Genomic DNA, 18,617 nt, shown 5'->3' on the forward strand with positions numbered 1-18,617 from the left:
CTCTGAAAGAAACAAGGCTTATTTCACAGCTCAAATATCACAGCTGTTGGTATAACCTGCCTTATGCAAGCCATCACTTTCGCCTCCAACGGTGCATCAATCTCATTTCCTAGACATTATAAAAAAATATATATAAACTGACATTTAGTTCACTCAGCATTTCAACAATATGACATTTGCAGTTTTATTCTCACTTGACCGGATCTCGGTGACGCACACGGGGCCTCCTTGGCGAAGCAGGTACCCCTATATGAGAACAATTGTGAGGGGAGGTTGTGTCAACATGGGGGCGAGATGAGTCTCCTTCAATTCCATGTCGCTCATGGATTTAAATCAACCTTGAGTTACTTCTGAGTTCATTTTCATTGTCTGAAACATGGAGGTTTTCCTCCTCTGGGGAGCATCAACTTTGGCCGGGGTGCAGCCTGCATAAATTGGCCATTTCTGCAGGTAAGAGATAAGGACAACAAAGGGAAACTAATTATCACTCAGTCTATGTTAAAACCTCAGGAAATAGCTTCAATTGACAATTGTGTCTGCATTGTCACAGTCATACCGTTTAATATGATCTGAGCTCAAAATGAGAGGGTGGTTTAGGTCCGTAATAAATAGGACACATCCTAATGTCAGGCCTTGTTCTTCCAAAACGACACCACCTTGTCTTGGGTGACTTCCTCTAATGAGACCACAGCACCTGACCTGCTATCAAATGCAATTTCTGCTGCTTATTTGTGTGGAAACAGAGGCACCCCCAAGGGGTGTCCAGGGAAGGCCAAGGCCCCCCCTGGGAATTGACTGGCCACCCCTCCCTCCATGAAGCATCACCCCCATTTTCATAAATCGTAGTCGTAGCATTCATCTTCTTTAATTAAGCCATAAACGTAAACCCCAATAAATAAATAATGAATAGGTAGATAAAAAGTTCATAAACAAAAACAATAAAATATATATATATATATATATATATATATATATATATATATATATACATATAATGTTTTTGTTTATGAAATTCTGCGTTGCTGCTGCCCAACATTTTAATAAAAAGTATAAATATCAATCATTTTCGTGGACGGTTTTGTTAAGGCAGCAACAGCTGAATTAAACAGTTTAACAGCTCAAAAACTATAAATGTTGAAATAAAAAAAACAAGTAAGGAAAGTGTTTTTCTGATTTATTTTCTCAAGCATGAGGTAAAGGTCTTGCTTCCACATGGATATTTCATGACAAAGAATGAAGAAGCAACACACTCCCAGCAATTTGATGTGCCACCCAAAAGTTTTCACTAGTCCCCCATACGGACATTTTCTAGGGGTGCCACTGTCTTTAAAGCACACCAAACTGATGCATCAGGTGTTTTGTGATGAATAGATTTTTACCTGAAAGCACATATTTGCCACATGTGCCTAAAAACCCATACCTGTTGTTAATTCCAGGTGGAAATGACAAACAGCGGCCATGCTCCATTTAAGCACACTTGTAATATCTTAGCATCTCTCTCATGTGATTCACTTACCACTCGGCGCGAGCGTGATTAAAGGTGAGATTAAATTGTTTATCATTCTGTTTTCGCTCCCGTTGCTGGTTGCGGCGCTCTTCAAGCTGCACACAGGAATACTGATGGCGTGGAAGCGGGAATGATGATCGAGACGAGCCACTGAATCTTTCTGCAGATTAAATGAGCGACAAAATAAGTTCTGTTGTGAACAAATGTCTCCATAAAGCAGTTTGTAAACATATTAATTACATAAAATAGATCCTACGGAGACATAAACATCCAAAAACTTCAGCAAACCCAAAAGAGAATATTCATCTTAGATCACTAAAATGCCATTTCTATCTTGTAATAATCTTTATTCCCATCTTGTAACAATGACTCATATTCCTGTATAACCTCTGTGTCAGGACTTCAAAGTCTTAAAAGGACAGTTCATTAATTTTAGTGCCTTAAAAAACCTTTCTCTTATACTTGTAGCAAACCATGCAGAAAAATGTAATTCAACGTGTCAAGGTTTTGAGATGTCTCCTTCTGAAACGTCTGCTCCTTTTCAGTGGAGATCAGAACACACATCTGTTCAGAGTGACCAGTTTCTAGAGAAATATCTGGAATATTCAAATGCATTTGAAAGGCAAAACAAAACCCAGTGTGCAGAGCAGCTGCAGAGCTGCAAAATAAAGCAGCAGGAGCTTGTGTTGTTTGGGGGGAAAGTGTCAGAGAGATCATATTTGTGCTTAATAAGTGTTTGGAGGTGCCCACTATAAGCTTTACAAACACAAGCAAAAAGAGCAAAACAAGCCTGGAATATATCAGACAATTGGGCTTTCTCTCTCTCTGTAAATGAATAGTTTAATTTGTTTGCCACTTTAGATGAATAGAGGTTGTTGTGGTGAAGCATAAAGCAAGCTCTAGCGAGGTTTTGGTCCCGAGTCCAATCTGAGGTTAGATTGAGGCGAAAAGCACTTTTATTTACAAAGTTAGAAAAGGACTGTGGTTTTATTTAGCATTAATTGCCACACATTTATTTTCTCAAAGTGCTTTCAGTGTCTGAACAAAACCACCAAACAGTTAAAAATTTCAGTAGAATCCCTTTTGAAAAATACACCTCTAACTGGATATGGTGGAAACAAAACGAATGCACATTCTACCTTTTTCTCAACCACTAAATCCATTCTGTTTACATATTCCTCAGAGGTAGATAAGTGGGAAAAACATTTTGTACCCAGCCCATCATTGTCCTGATCCGGCAGCCTTCTGCTTGCCTTAGCTTAGCATAAACAATGGAAGTGAATGGTAGCAGCTAGCATTTAAATCATTAAAATACAAAAGGACATCTGCTTCCGTTTACACAAATGTGTAGTTAAAGGCTTATACCCAGTATGGTTTTTTGAAGGAACAGCAAAATAAGTTGCACTAAAAATAGCAGAATACCTGTCCTTGCAGCGGAGGCTTACAGCAGTAGTGATGAGGCTTAGGACTCTGAAAGAAGTTGTTCATTCAAGAATCGGTCACCCCAGAGAGCTGTTCAAATAAACATCTCTCTTCAAAGAAGCAGGGCGATTTCCATGGTAGCGGAAGGGGGGGCTGTTAGCATTAAGCCGATGTATGTGTGTGTGTGGTTGGGTAAGGGGGGGGGGGGGAGGGGGGGGGGGGTCCGCCGATGTTCATGACGCAGAGGTTGTTAATGGAAGACAAGATCAACGGTTCTCTACAAGGACTCAGCTCTCATTGTTCACTTTGAAGAGCCGTTCAAAAGATTTGATTCGTTCCTGAAAGTCACATCACTATGCAGTGGTGCTTGTGTAGTAATGTCATACTGTAGTCCCAAGTCTAAATCAGTTCCTGTCCTTTGTGTTATTATTTTCATTTACAGTCAATATGATTGTTGACATCAACAAGGAATCTCATTAAGTCATCATTAAGTTATTTTCATGACTTATCCACGCTGAATGCTAGCTGTTACCATTCACTTCTATTGTTTATGCTAAGCTAAAGCAAACAGAATAATGTCAGATCAGGAGGATGATTGGGCTGGTTCCAAAAGGCTTCCCCCCACTTATCTAACTCTGGGGAGTATGGCGACAGACTGAATTTCACTTAGGGGTGAGTCACACCCTGCGTGTCCTGACCCCGCAAAAAAAAGTTGATTTAGGTGTTATTCACTCATTAAGGGTGGAATATCCCTGTAAGCACTATCGGTTTATATAAAATGTTATCTGGAAGGTTTCATAAAACACATCTGTTGTTGTAAACGAAGGGTGTATGAATGCAGAATTATAGGCAGCATGGCTGACACTGTTACACTGGGTGGCATGATGCTTCGTTAAGCTGAACGTGAGAGTTGTTTATTTTAGTCAATCCCACATACACCACCCTGCTGTTTTAATTTGCTCGCATACCAAACATGCATTAATCTGCAGCTGAAAATAGACCCCAAGAAATGCCCTATTTACCAACAAGTCCTCCAACCCCAGCAGCCAAATAGGTCGTTTGTACCGACCTCCTAATAGCAGAAAAAGCACAGCAGCAGCTGCTGAAGGTAGGCCACAGAGAAGACGATGGAAGTTAACCATTTAACTGACAGTGATGAAGGCTTCAGCGTCTTCAGGGATAATTTGTCAAAATCTAATTGTAGAAAAAAGGTGTTTTATTGGTCAAAACCATTACTTCTATAAAATGTAAGCATTAAGAATCTCTGCCATAATAATCAACGTGTGTTCCTAATGATAAAATAATGATTCTGCAGTGCAGCAGGAATCTCAGTGTGTTAATGACAAATGTGGCTAATTGTGATGCAATCAAATAAATCACAATGTTCAAACTTCCTATAATTAAACTTAACAATTAGGGAAGGTCTGATTAATTTTCCTGCATTTTACATTTTTGTGAACATTTGAATATTTATCTTTCCTTTTGTAGTCAGCTCTTAGAGCAGGCGTAGCCCCACCCACCTCTTATTTCACCTAACTAACCTATATTATTATTATTATTATTGGAAAATCTGATTAGCATTCATTTTACCAAAACTCTGCATATCTGGTTAAAATAAAGCAACATTAGAAGGAATGTTTTACTGTGAAGATGACAATGCTTTCAACATTATGGGTATTAGTTAACCTCTCTGATTTACTGTGTAAATATTTATTGCAATACGTGTTTATCATCCAGCCTTTTGGTGCATGATTTTTTAAATGTATTTGCCCTCTTACATCAGGTTTTCACATATCTAGTACACTGTAAGAAATAATCTGTTTAATTTACTTAACCAAGCTATGTGAACTGGTTCCACTAATAGTTGTAATTGTGTAATATACAATGTTGTATATTATTATGTTAAAATTGTTGTATTAGTCTTTACATTTAAAGCTACAGAACAAGCTAGCTGTTGAATGCTAACGCGGTCATGACAACTCACCTCTTCTCGGGTATCTTCCCTGAGACGCTTCTGCTGGAAGTGGAAACTCGTGTTGCTGGAGGAAACGAGAGAACGCCAAACACCACTGTTGTTTTCTCGGTCCATTTGTTGTCCATGATTTCAAATGGTGTGTTTCTTTTTAGCACTCTGGTAGTTAGTCCTACAGCTGGAGTGGTAGCAGCCAGTTGTTTCTCCTTCTCTGATGATATTGAGCAGAGACCCTCTCACACCAGTGGTGTTCTGTTCCTAGATACACGAGTCCATACTGGGTGGGAGACCCAGGTTGGCCAAAACCATGTTATTGGCCGAGGTTTATAGACAAGCCACAATTTTTTTCCTGTATTTTTTTGTTTGTTTTGTTTTGTTTTATCACCACAACATATTTATGCTAGAATGTTGTTAAGAGGCATGACAAAGAAAGATTAAGGTTCTTTGTTTTCCAAATGTGCCATTGTAGCTTTAAAGCTCCTTTCCAGAGTATTTCTCTTATCTGATGGCACCATCTAGTGGCTGACAAGCATATCACACTCCTTCCATTTTTTTAGGATGGCGACTTTACGTTTCTGTTTATAAATGTGCTTCTGTAGCTGACAAACAGAGCTAAAACACGTTGTTTTACGAGTATTATTCTCATGTCATGTTGTGTTCTCATATATTTATATTTTAGAGACGTACTTGTCCATGAAAAGTTCATCAACTCTGCATCAGCTGAGGTATTCCTTAAATTTGAAGAGAGTAAGCGGTAGTCTAAAACTACTGGCTAGTTCTGGTTGGCGCTGAGTTTCCTATTTCATGGAGCTCTGCAAGGCAGGGGGGCGTGCTTGGCAAAAAAAGCTGTGTTGCTTACATTTTATCACAGTAGATGATAAGATATTCACTTTTACGGATTTCTGACAAATCATATATAATTTCTGAAAGTAAAAAACTCCAGAAAGATACTTTAAGCAGTTAGGTTTAGTGGGAGCAGTTGACATAATTTTTATATTTAATTTGGGTAGTGTGTAGACCTGTAGTTTGACAGTCTAGTGCTGGCAAGTCAAAAGCACCACAGGACAGACCAAGGTTCAAATCCTCTAGTCAAAAGTTCCGGGAGATCACAAAAATGTGACTTTTTTGTTTCAGGATCGCTAAAATTATGAAACTCTAACCTGAAAATTGTAATTTGTGTCAATTAACATACCAAGCCAGCTGAAATAACAAAATTTCTAGAAATGCAATTGGGGACCACACAACATCCTTCTGAAGGCCACAGATGACCCCCGCACCACACTTTGGACACGGCTGGTTTAGTGTGACTATTGTCTATTTAGGGCTCGGGAAAAGAGTTGGGCTGGAAATGAGTTCTTATCCATAAACATGTTTTAAATCCATCCATGGCGTCACACCACGGACAGTTCTCCAGACTAACACAGACGATGCTCAGCCCCAACCATAAACTTTACTATTAGTCTGTTTTTGAGGCTGTGTTCGTTTTTTAATTCATTCACAACTTTGCTTCCTACAAAAGAAATCCAACACCAAATAATTCTAATGGTTCTCCCAGGTTTTTAAACACTGCAGAGATTCCCAAGGGAGAAGATATCATGATGGAGCTTTTTCTCAGTTAGTATTTGCAGCACTGTCAAGAACACTGAGTAGCAACAAGCTAGCGGGTGTTCTATCACACATCATGCTAATAATCACTGCGCTTTACAGCTTGTGTATTAGCTACTGCTGCAAGGACAAAGCTGCGTCAGGGTGTCTAGTGAACCACTGGAAGGACTTTAGCAACATTTCAGAATGTCGACCCTTTTGGAGTCAGTCTGATTTTATATGACCACAAAAGCAAACCAACCTATGCAAACAAGAAATAAATGAGCTACAATTTCAGGCGGTAGTGACTGAATGATTCAAAACATACACTGATCATGGGAGATGTTCTTGAGTGGAACAGCATAAGATTTGACCAACACAGCTGTGACTCCATTATTCTGCATGATAGAAAGTCATGATTATTGCATTATTTTAAAGACTGTTTGGTCTTTAGTTTGTTATCAGATACAACACGTTAATAAACATAGATTTGACAAAGGTTGAGTAATTACTTTGTTTCATCTTAAAACTGCAAATTTTGAGGTTTCAAAGTGTGTGATTCCTCCATCTTTTAAAATTCTTTGACAGTTTTTTTTTAAAATATTGGTTGAATCTGTCTCATTTACCTCCGTTTTCTCAAGGTGGCTAGCATGTACTTAAATTCAAATCACACTTGCCTGCCAGAGCTTTAATATTATTCCTCCACTTTCTCGCTTTTTCCCCCTTCCCTAATGTTAGGCTGTCTTCACTGTCACTTGTGGAATAAATGCAAATGGCAAGAAAAACTTATTGTGGGATTCTAAAAACAAGTGACAAGATGAAATATCTTTTGATATTTTTTGTTTGTCTAATTGTAGTACATACAGAGCAGCACAACCAGGTATTAACCCTTCACAGCTCGTTTGATGATTTTTCACCTGCGTCTCTTAAACGCACTCAAACAGTGGAGCTGCTTTCCTGCTTGCATGTGCGCAAAAAAATAAAAACAGCACAACACTTCTCACAAGCCTTGTTATCATGGTACATGTCGAATAAATTATTTTTGTTACGGACCAGATGTGGATTTGAATATAAATGCAAATCCTCAAGGGTCAAAATGCCGGCTCTCCAACATTTCGTTTCTGAGTCGGAAACTCGGGAGTCAGGCTTCGCTCTCCAGAGTGTCGAGGTTAGGAGTTGGTGTTTTTGCATCACATTTTTAGGGGAGCTCTTCTGGTATTGAAGAGTAAAGGAAAATAAATGAAAACAATGTAAAAATCCTTAAAACGGACAATTGGCTGATTTTTTATTGTAGTTTTTATTAGTCATCGGTAATAAAAGAGGCTAAGACAAGTGATTGCGAGTGCATGATTGGCTTTTTTGAAGATTTATGCAACTACCCGCCTGAAACCTCCCAAATTACCTGCTCATCAATCAGTCACAGTTAAACACTTGGCACAGAATTCACATTCAGTTCACATCGGTCCGCTCTGACTGAAATCATGAATGTAATTATAAGAAGTAAGAAAACAAGAACATGACCTTAGGTGGGCTGACTGACAGTTCCGAGTTTCTGCATTTGCAATAAGAGTGAGCCGAGGTCTGAACATTTCATTTTGTTCACTGGCCTGAGTCGTATAGATGTGTCTGAAACGCTCCTGCGTGCTGTTAAATGAGCCAAAATGTCAGTCAGTCAAAGATATTGAACAGGTATTATTAGACTTTATTTGCTTTTGGCTTTTTATAGATCTTGTCAAAGTACTTAAACCAAAGCTATACAGCAGTCTATCCTAGCACATTCCTTTATTCCTTTGCAGATGAAATATAAACGAGCGACGATAACATACCGTCTATTCTACAAATGACTAAACACTCATACATTATGGATATACCAGCAAATCCATACTATTGACTGTTTAATCAAGAGCATTCTGTTAAGGAATCTGAAATTGTATAACACATTAGAGCTTTAATTGTAAACAGCCACAGCTGCAAAGACTACAGTATTGCAAGCATAAGGAAGAATTTCTTCCCAGTAAAGATGCATTGATTATTCATCCCAGTAATGACCCAGTAATGACCTCGTGTCCTGACTTGTTAGACCCAGAGATCTCCTGGACCTACCACGCAACTTGAGAGACTCCAGAAACAAATTACTGCTCAAATTTCAGAACGAGTTCACAACACACGCTCAAAGTCAATACATTTTTGTTTTGATCAAACCCAAACTTGTATTGACTTTCTTTTTCTTTGTATTGTGTGTTTGCGGAATTTTAATTCAGGCTTTCAACAAGACTTGGCAGCTCAGCTGAGGGCATTGTTACTCACTGACACTTTGTTTTAATGCCAACAACATACTCAAAGCTTTCAAGCTAAATAAGGAGTCTACACTTAGGGGACGTCTAAGCGCACCCTAAAGAGTAAGGCTGGCCCCGGAGTTAGATGTTGAAGTGGTGCAAAACATTTTACAGCAGCGCGGCTCTGGGGAGCACCATGTGGATGAAATGACACGGAGCCCAAACAAAAACACTGAACGAATACTGGGAACAAAAAAAAAAAGACTTTGCTGGCTATAGGAAAAAATTTTAATGAGTCAATGATTGTAATCAAGGGGTTTAAATTAAATGTTTTGGACACATACTAGCAAGCAAATGACAAAACTAAACAGCAACAGGATATTTTCTTTTCATATCCTGTATGACCATTTTATCAAACCATCTTCTTTTATCTTCTTTTAATCTTAGTTTACCGACAAAGGTCCAATTGCAAAAAAACTCTCTCTCCTTCCAGGGCTGGGTATGTTGGGAGAAACCGGGATGGAGCCAACATCCCTTCACTTGGTAGTCAGACACTATGTTACTTTGCTAGAGCCACTTTCATCTGGACATTTTTTTATTTGTTTGTGGAAAATAAAAACAAGGATTGGTATTTCTGTCATGAATTGTGTGGAAATGTTGGAATAATCAGTGATGGGAATGTATCTTCCCTTCCCTGGGCTGCCACCTTAATGTGGTGGAGGGGTTTGAGTGTCCCTGTGATCCTAGGAGCTAAGTTGTCTAAGGCTTTAGGCCCCTGGTAAGGTCACCCATGGCATGGTCCTGGGTGAGGGATCAGACAAATTGTAGCCCAAAGACCCCTTATGATGAATAACACAAATGGAAAGTGTTCCCTCGCCCGGATGCAGGCCACCGGAGCCCCCCCCCCCCCCCCCCCCCCCCCCCCCCACACACACACACCTGGAGCTAGGCCTGGAGGTGGGGCACGTTGGCGAGGACCTGGTGGCCGGGTTTTCAACCATGGAGCCCGGCCGCGCACAGCAGAAACGTGGGTCCCCTTTCCCATTGGCTCACTGCTTGTGGGAGGGGCCAAAGGGGTCAGGTGCAATATGTGATGGGTGGTAGCCGACGGCGGGGACCTCAGCAGTCTGATCCTTGGCTACACACACTAGCTCAGGTGGAATGCCACTTCTCTGGTGGGGAAGGAGCCTGAGTTTGTGTGTACGTTGAAAGGTTCTGACTAGATGTAGTCAGACTCACCTTGATGCATGGCTCTGGCTCCAGAACCCATTTCCTTAAGAGGGGTTGGACACTCTACCACGCTGGAGTTGCCCCCACTGAGAGGTGCCAAGCAGGGGTGGGCATACTAGTTGCTCCCCATCTTGGTGCCTATACGTTGGGGTTTGCCCCGGTGAATGAGAGGGTAGCCCCCCTCCGCCTACATGTGGGGGGACGGATCCTGATGGTTTGTGCCTATGCACCAAACTACTGTTCAGACTACCCACAATTTTTGGAGACTTTGGACGGGGTGCTGGAGAGCGCTCCTTCCAGTAACTCCCTTGTTCTACTGGGGGACTTTAATGCTCATTTGAGCAACAACAGTGAGACCTGGAGAGGTGTGGTGGGGAAGAACCACCCTCCTGATCTGAATTTGAGTGGTGTTTTGTTATTGGACTACTGTGCTTATCATGGATTGTCCATAATGTACACCATGTTCAGGCATAAAGGTGTCCATATGTGCTCTTGGCACCAGGATACCTTGGGCTGAAGCTCGATAATTGACTTTGTCATCATCCCATCTGATCGGCGGCCACATGTCTTCACTCGAGTGAAGAGAGGGGTAGAGCTGTCAACTGACCACTACCTGATGGTGAGTTGGCATTTGATGGTGGGGCGGGAAGTCAGTCAGACCTGTCAGGCTCAAATGTATTGTGAGGTTCTGCTGGGGGCGTCTGATGGAGTCTCCTGTTCGAAGAAGTTTCAATTCCCACCTCCAACAGAACTTCCAAATTGTTCCGAGGGAGGCGGTGGGCATAGTGTCTGAGTGGGTCCTGTTCCGTGCTTCCATTGTCAAGGTGGCTGATCAAAGCTGCAGCTGCAGGGTCACTGGGGCTTGTCGTGGTGGCAATCCCCATGCCCGCTGTTGGACACTGACGGTTAGGGATGTTGTCACACTGAAGAAAGAGCTTTATCAGGTATTTTTGGCCTGTGGGGCTCCAGAGGCAGCTGATAGGTACCAGCAGGCCAAGCAGAATGCGGCTCACTGGTTGTTGAGGCAAAAACTCAGGCATGGGAGGAGTTCAGTGAGACCATGGAGCAAGACTTCCATACGGCTTAGAGGAGATTCTGGTCCACCATCCGGCGGCTCAGGTGGGGGAAGCAGTGCACTACCAACACTGTTTATAGTGGGGAAGGTGTGCTGCTGACCTCTACTTGGGACGTTGTGGATCGGTGGGCAGAGTACATCAAAGACCTCCTCAATCCCACCAGCACGTCTTCCAATGAGGAAGCAGAGTCCGCGGACTTTGGGTTGGATTCTCCAATCTTTTGTTTACTGATTTCAGAGTGGAAAATATCTAACTTCTATGAATAAAGAAAGTTTTCCCCAGCTAATCACATCAAACAACAAAACAAAAGGCCTTTTACACTAATACAAGGTAAAACACTAAAAGTAACTCTTTCAGGAGAAAACCCCAGAGACTCTAGAATGTTATTAAAACTTAAGGGAAAACAAGATTAGCCGGGTTTCGCTAATTAACTAAAGATCTGTATTAAAAACAAATGAAATTTTCACCGACAAACTAAACTCACTTAACCCAGCTAATGTCTTGAAAATCAAACTAAAATACAAGGCTGAGGATTTAATTGAGAATAACAACCATAACTAGGTTAGTTGGCACAACAGTAAACAAAAGCTCAAAAGCTTTTCACAAACGATTAGACCATTTAAACAGGTACGATGTCTAATTCACATGAAGTATCTGACAAGTGGTTTAACAAAAGCATAAAGCTTATCCAACCTGACTTCCTAAGATTATGCAAATGAGTCAAAAGACCAGGAGCAGAGGGTCTACAATGCTGAGCTGCGTCCTCACTCTCCCAGGAGCGTGAGTGATCTGCTTCCTTCTATAAGGTGCTGCTCACTCAGCAGCCATCAGGGTGATTCAGCACAGCTGTGCAGGGCTCCCCCAGCATGGAGCTGTCCATGGTGCTGATTTCCCTCAAAGCACAAGTAGAGCAGAGCTGTTCAAGGTCCTGTACGCAGGAAACAATAGCAACCGAAGCATGCAGGTGGAGGCTGTAACACTAACGAATAGCTTCTGGTAGCTGAGATGTTCTCTGCTGTTTTCTGGACGCTAAAACCAACAACAGCCTTCCTGGTCGTGAGTCAAGATGGGTGAGCCCATAAGCATTAACATTGTGATGTAGATCTGTCTGGCTTTTTTAATTTTAGTGTTTCACTGTAAAGGACTATATTTCTGTTCAGCCTGCATGAAAAACTCAAATTCACCAAGTATAATCAGAAATAATGATTGAAATATGGTGTTTCAGAGTCCCACATGTTTAAAACCGTTTAAGTGTTGCTTTAAGGGAACTTTGTTTGAACTTGGTGCTTTCAAATAGCTGCTATCCAGTCATCATCTGCCAGTCATCCTGGACCGGGTCACAGAGACAACAGCTAAAGCAGAGATTATAGACCTCCTCAACAGCTTCCCAAGGCTCCCCCATAAAACTTCTAAGGCACAGGTTCTCTTGAAATGAGCTGCTTAAAATCTACCTCTCACCAAATTGTCAAATAGTATGAAGGGATCATTCATTCACTAAAAAAAGATATTTGAGCTGCCATGGGGGTCATGTTGGTCATGAGCAGGTACATTTAGCAATTCTTCTTCAGGTCAACTACGTCTAATATTAAGTACTTTGCTCCAAGGCATCCCCAAACCCATTGCAAGATAATCTTACCAATGAGTCTTGTTTCTGCCCTAAGATCTTCTCCTTGTGGGACATGTCCAAAACACATCCACCTAAACTGGCTTTTCTTAAAGATGGAGGAGGAGAAGCTCCACTCCGAGCCCACATATCACAATTCATGATTATTTTTGATTGATTGATTTTGCAACCGATTGCAATAAAGGTTTTTAATTGCTGAAAACTTTATTTAATTAAAGGTGTGGAACACTTGTTTGATCAATACATTTGCATTTGTCTCAAGTAGGAATGGATGCCTTGTAAACTGTACTCTGTGGGGGAAAAAAAGCCCCGGTGCACCTCTTTCAGGATCTAGAACATTGCCAGATCAAAGGAGAGCGTCAGATGATAGGATTGTGACACATATTTGGACATCTCACCTCTGATTGGCTAACAGCGATTCAAGTCTAACACTGTTTATTCTGCAAAAATGATGTATCTTCACAAAAAAAAAACAAGCCTGGTGGAGTTGTGAATGCTAATGGTTAGCTTTTTATTGCTAAAACATTATCTGTTGTTTCTTGGATGCTAAACAGCTTTCCTGTCATGAGTCAAGATGGGTGAGTCCATGAATGCTAAGTGACAGTGTGATATGACACTGTCAGGCTTTTCAAACTTTAGAGAATTACCATCTATTTTCTGTCAGTAGCTTATAGAGGAGGTAGGTAGATTTTTTCATAATCAACCAGCATTTATAATCTTCGTTAAGTCTTGGTCTTCCTCTGCTTATCCGGGTCCGGGTCCTGGGGGCAGCATCCCAACTAGGGAGCTCCAGACCATCCTCTCCCCAGCCTTCTCCACCAGCTCCTCTGGCAGGACCCCAAGGCGTTCCCGGACCAGATTGGAGATGTAACCTCTCCAACGTGTCCTGGGTCGACCCGGGGGCCTCCTGCCGGCAGGATATGCCCGAAACACCTCCCCAGGGAGGCGTCCAGGAGGCATCCTGACCAGATGCCCAAACCCCCTCAACTGACTCATTTCGATCCAGAGGAGCAGCGGTTCTACTCCGAGTCCCTCCGAAATGTCCGAGCTCCTCACCCTATCTTTAAGGCTGAGCCCGGCCACCCTACGGAGGAAACTCATTTCGGCCGCTTGTATCCGCGATCTCGTTCTTCCGGTCATTACCCAAAGCTCATGACCATAGGTGAGGATTGGGACGTAGGTCGACCGGTAAATTGAGAGTCTGGCTTTCTGGCTCAGCTCCCTCTTCACCACGACAGATCGGCACAGCGTCCGCATCACTGCAGACGCTGAACCAATCCGCCTGTCGAGCTCCGGATCCCTCCTACCCTCACTCGTGAACAAGACCCCGAGATACTTAAACTCCTCCACTTGAGGTAGGACCTCTCCCCCAACCCGGAGTTGGCAAGCCACCCTTTTCCGGTCGAGAACCGTGGTCTCAGATTTGGAGGTGCTGATCCTCATCCCAGCCGCTTCACACTCGGCCGCGAACCTACCCAGCAAGAGCTGAAGATCAGAGCTGGATGAAGCTAGGAGGACCACATCATACGCAAAAAGCAGAGAGGAGATTCTCCTGCCACCAAACTCGACACACTCCACACCACGGCTGCACCTAGAAATTCTGTCCACAAAGGTAATGAACAGAACCGGTGACAAAGGGCAGCCCTGGTCGAGTCCCACTCTCACCGGGAACAGGTCCGACTTACTACCGGCTATGCGGACCAAACTCATGGTCCTCTGGTAAAGGGACTGAATGGCCCTTAACAGAAAGCCACCCACCGCATACTCCTGGAGCGTCCCCCACAGGGGTGCCCCTGGGGACATGGTCTTAAGCCTTCTCCAAATCCACAAAACACATGTGGATTGGTTGGACAAACTCCCATGCCCCCTCCATTACCCTTGCAAGGGTATAGAGCTGGTCCACAGTTCCACGGCCAAGACGAAAACCACATTGCTCCTCCTCAATTTGATCGGACTCTCCTCTCCAGCACCTTGGAGTAGACCTTTCCAGGGAGGCTGAGGAGTGTGATCCCCCTATAGTTGGAACACACCCTCAAGTCACCCTTCTTAAAGATGAGGACCACCACCCCAGTCTGTCACGCCACAGGAACTGTCCCCGATGACCACGCAATGTTGCAGAGACATGTAAACCACGACAGCCCTACAACATCCATAGCCTTGAGATACCCAGGACAAACCTCATCTGCCCCTGGGGCTCCGCCGCTGTGTAGTTGTTTGACTACCTCAGCAACTTCTGCCCCCGAGATTGGACAGTCCATCCCCAGGTCTCCCGGCTCTGGTTCCTCCTCGGAATGCGCATAGGTGGGATTGAGGAGCTCCTCAAAGTATTCCTTCCACCATCAGACTATAGTGCCAGTTGACGTCAGCAGCTCCCCATCCCCACTGTAAACAGTGTGAGCGAGTTGCTGCCTTCCTCTCCTGAGGTGCCGGACAGTTTGCCAGAACCTCTTTGGAGCCGATCGATAGTCTTTCTCCATGGCCTCACCAAACTTCTCCCACGTCAGAGATTTTGCCTCGGCAACTGCCACTGCTGCACCCTGCTTGGATATCCGGCACCTGTCTGCTGCCTCCGGAGACCCACAGACCAGTCGCGCCCTGTAGGTCTCCTTCTTCAGCCTGACAGCTCCCCGAACCTCTGCTGTCCACCAGCGGGTACGGGGTTTGCCACCACGACTGGAAATGGCCACCTTGCGACCAAAGCTAGCAAAAGCCGCCTCAACAATCGCAGAGTGGAACAAGGCCCACTCGGAGTAAATGTCCCCCACTGCTCTCAGGATGTGGTCAAAGCTCTGCCGGAGGTGGGAGTTGAAGACCGTCTTGACAGGTTCTTCTGCTAGGCGTTCCCAGCAGACCCTCACTATTCGTTTGGGTCTGCCAGGTCTACGCGGCATCTTCCTCTGCCATCTGATCCAACTCACCACCAGGTGGTGATCAGTTGACCGCTCCGCTCCTCTCTTCACTCGGGTGTCCAAAACATATGGCCGCAGGTCAGATGATATGACTACAAAGTCCATCATCGACCTGCAACCTAGGCTGCCCTGGTACCAGGTGTACCGATGGGCATCCTTATGTTTGAACATGGTGTTCGTTATGGCCAAACTGCAGCTTGTCAGAAGTCCAATAACGAAACACCACTTGAATTCAGATCAGGCGGGCCGTTCCTCCCAATCACACCCCTCCAGGTCATGCTGTCATTGCCCACGTGAGCATTGAAGTCCCCCTGCAGGACAATGGAGTCCCCGGATGGAGCACTATCTAGCACTCATCGCAGGGACTCCAAAAAGGGTGGGTACTCTGAACTGATAATTGGCCCCTAAGCACAAACAACAGTCAGGACCTGTTCCCCGACCCGGAGGCGCAGGGAAGCTACCCTCTCGTCCCCCGGGGTAAACCCCAACACACAAGCAGAGAGTCTTGGGGCTAACAAAAAGCCAACCCCAGCCCTCTGCCTCTCACCTGGAGCAACTCCTGCAAAGGAGTGTCCACCCCCTCTCAAGGACTTGGGTTCCAGAGCCAATGCTATGTGTCGAGGTGAGTCCGACTATATCTAGCCGGTACCACTCAACCTCTGCCACAAGCTCCTGCTCCTTCCCCGCCAGAGAGGTGACGTTCCATGTCCCAAAAACCAGTTTCCTTGTCTAGGAATCGGACCGCCAAGGCTCCCGCCTCGGTCTGCCACCCGATCCACACTGCACTGGACCCTTCATGTTCCTCCTGTGGGTGGTGGGTCCACAGTTGGATGAGCCCATGTATCCGGTTCGGGCTGGGCCTGGCCAGGCCCCATGGGTGAAAGCCCGGCCACCAGACGCTTGCTCACGGGCCCCAACCCCAGGCCTGGCTCCAGGGTGGGACCCCGGTAACCCTCCGGGCCGGATACTCCGACTCTTTGATTGTACATCCATGAAAGAACCTCTGAACCGTTCTTTGTCTCACCCTTCACCTAAGACCAATTTGTCATGGGAGACCCTACCAGGGGCACTAAGTGCCCCAGACAACATAGCTCCTAGGATCATTAGGGCACTCAAACTCCTCCACCATGATAAGGTGACGGTTCAAGGAGGAGGCATTTACAATCAAAAATAATATTTTTTTCTAGTGTTCCACATTTTCAATGATATTTGGGTCGTACAAACTTAATAACTTGTCTCATAACAAATATAAAATACTAATAAACCCAGAGTCAATTTATGTAAACAGACTCAAACTGTGTGCATTTTGTTTTAGAGAACTTTTCCTTTGTGTCTGAACCCTGTTATTTATTTATTTAGTTATGTTTTGCTAATGAGGCGAGAGCGTGTGCATTTCTCATTGATGCTGTGAGAAGGTCTATTATGTGGAGAGCAATGCTTTCTTGACCCTAGGATGAAGACATTATCCATGTCTAACCTAGCCGGTAGGGTTTTAATGTTCAAAATGAAATAAAGTGTGAAAAAATATTACATCAGACGGGAGACAAAATCAGGCTTTCTGGTACCGGTGAGTCATGTGTCTAATATTAATGCTTCACCCTTTAGGCTGCAAGAAAGTTTTTTTTAACACATTTGAATTGATTTTGGGACAGTTTCACAAAATGTGGATCGTTTTTGTTTTTCAGTTTATGTTTGGTTATGTGACAAAAGTACCCAAAGATATAGAAATAATTTCTTGAATGAATTGCTGAAGAGCCTTTGAAAGCATTAATTAATAGTCAATAGATTGAGCTGCACAGTGGTGCAATGGCTGCAGTTGACTCAAAATAGGAGGGCTGCCAGTTTGAATCCCAAACTGAAGCTATGGAGTGGCATGTTATCCCTGTGCAAGTGTGGGATTTCCCTTGATCCTTCAGTTTTCTCTTTAAACACATGAACACCAGCTGAACTCACTGTTCTGAGTGAGTTTGAAGTGTGAGCGTGCATGCACGAGGTGCGTGTTTCAGTGTTGGGCCTGCATTGGACAGCCCGGTGGCTTCTGGGATACGCTCCAGCCACTCCGTGACCCTAGGCATGATGAAGCGAGAACAGAAAATGGATGAGTTGGATGGACAAATCGGAATTCAGTCCACATAAAAATGAGCAATAGTCAAGCCTTAAAAAGAAAGAAAAATATGATAGCATCAGCTCAGAAGTCAAGACTACAGAAGAAAAAAAAGAATAGATTTAAAGGCTTTAGTAAAGTGGTGTGAACTTAATGAGTTACATTTTTTCTTTTAGAAAATCCACTGCTTGAAAGTTTGGCAATGCCTGGGATGACCTTTTCATCTTTTCACCTTTTCACCTTGAGCTGATCTAGACAAATACCACTTATTATGTAAAATTATTGCCCTCTTGACTTCAGATCCACACAGATCCAAGGATAGTCTTTCTTCTTATTGAAAGCTCACAAAGAAATAAAAAGTTTTACATCTATTCCTTTAATTAATTTGACCTTTTCAGCCTTTCCTTTGAGGGCCAAAGCTCAAAATGCTAACATTTATTTACAGCTTCTTGAATGCAATCCCTGAAAAGAGATTCATAGTCCTTACACATAAGATTTGTACATGATCAGAGTAAAAATAAAAATAAAAACTGTTTTTGAGCTCATTTCTAAATTTTGCAGGGATGAATCTAGTCTGTGTCAGCTGTCCCACACAGAGCCAGAGAAATGCTCTTAGGGCTGCCAGAAAAGCAGCAGGTTAGAAAGAAGAAAAAAAAAAAACTCCTGGGAGAAATTATTCAAGCTATTGGGGATCCAAAGAGGCGAATAAATTGAATGCAATTGAAAAGAGGAAATGATGGAGGTCATAGTGTTTGATGTTCCTTTAGTGGTCGCACAAATACCTCAGCTGAGCGATGGGAAGCAATCACACCTCAATGTCAGTGAATCTTAATGAAGACGTGTTTAGTTATTTCTTAGAGTGCATTTTTTATAAACAGTGTAAACAACAAGCTGGATCCATAGCTCTAGAAGA

This window comes from Nothobranchius furzeri, chromosome 14 (genome assembly GCF_043380555.1).
Source record: "Nothobranchius furzeri strain GRZ-AD chromosome 14, NfurGRZ-RIMD1, whole genome shotgun sequence".
Classification (NCBI taxonomy): Eukaryota; Metazoa; Chordata; class Actinopteri; order Cyprinodontiformes; family Nothobranchiidae; genus Nothobranchius; species Nothobranchius furzeri.